This window comes from Otolemur garnettii, unplaced genomic scaffold (assembly GCF_000181295.1).
Source record: "Otolemur garnettii isolate 467f Iridium unplaced genomic scaffold, OtoGar3 scaffold00212, whole genome shotgun sequence".
Lineage (NCBI taxonomy): Eukaryota > Metazoa > Chordata > Mammalia > Primates > Galagidae > Otolemur > Otolemur garnettii.
The window spans coordinates 1557644-1558888 of NW_003852607.1; positions in this window are offsets into that span (position 1 = coordinate 1557644).

Below are 1245 nucleotides of genomic sequence, written 5' to 3' on the forward strand. Positions count from 1 at the left end.
AGGGGGATAGCTTGAGGCTCCGACTCAAAAAAAAAAAAAAAAAAAGACCTATTGTTCCTAAAACCCCCTGGCTCAATGAGCAGCAGAGGGCTGTCTTTTCACAGAGCCCATCCTGTTATTTCAGTGGACCTATGTAAGTGTACATGTGTATAAATGTGTGAGTGTGTATATGTGAATGGGTAAGCAAAGGCATCTCATTACTTTACATAAATTTTGTATGTTTTGACTATGGCAGTTTTATGTTGAATATTTTCTGTGGTCTTCATGTTGTTCTACACTCTCCCATCCCACAGAGGCTGTGCTGTTTCTGCAGGGACTTTTTTTTCCTCTCATGGAAAAAAAAAGAGAATGCAGTGGCCAGATCATATTCACTGCACCTTCCAATTCCTGTGCCCAAGTCATCCTCCTGTCCCAGCCTCCCACATAACTGAGAGTGCAGGTGCACATCCCCGCACCTGGCTGCTTTTTCTTCTGTGTTCAAAGAGAGGGTTTCGTGATGTTCCCCAGGCTGGAGTTGAACTTCTGGCATTGAATAATCCTCGTACCTTGACCTCCCAACGTGCTTAGATTTGCTGGCAAGAGGCACTTGCAGGGCTGGAGAAAATGCTTCAGTGATTCTCTCATTGTGATGTTCTGTAATACAGTTTTCAGGTCCTATGTTTACAGATCATATATGTCATAGCATGTTCTTGGCATTTAGCATTCCATGCTCTTTCTTGTTCTTTTCCAAATGATGTCTCTGTCTTTTCAGTTTACATATTACATAAGGTTCAGTAGTATCCACTGATCCCCTCCAGTTCAGATCACTTTTTTGCAGATCATATCTGTCATAATATGTTCATGGCATTAAGAAAGGTGCCTCTCTTCTTGTCTTTTTCAATATTATTTTACTGTTCCTTCAACTTACATAGCACATGAGGTTGATATCCACAGATCCCCTGTGTTCATGGAGTATATCCTCTGTGGATCAGGGGGTTCTAGCTGATTCTGTATCCAGCATTGAAAACTAAGGCATGTTGTCTTTCATTTGTGAGGGCTGAGATCAGCCTGTTCTCCTTAGAAGACTGGAGGGGCTCTGTGCTCTGCCAGGGTTTTCATCAGGGCTGGGTCTGTTTCCTAGAGGACAGCTCAGCCCAGCCCAGCTTCCCCTGCTAAACTGTAAGAGTGGACTTCACCAAGAGGGGAATGGGTTCTGTAGAAGTGGTCAGAAACTCTGTACTTGGTCTTGTTATAAGACCTATTGTT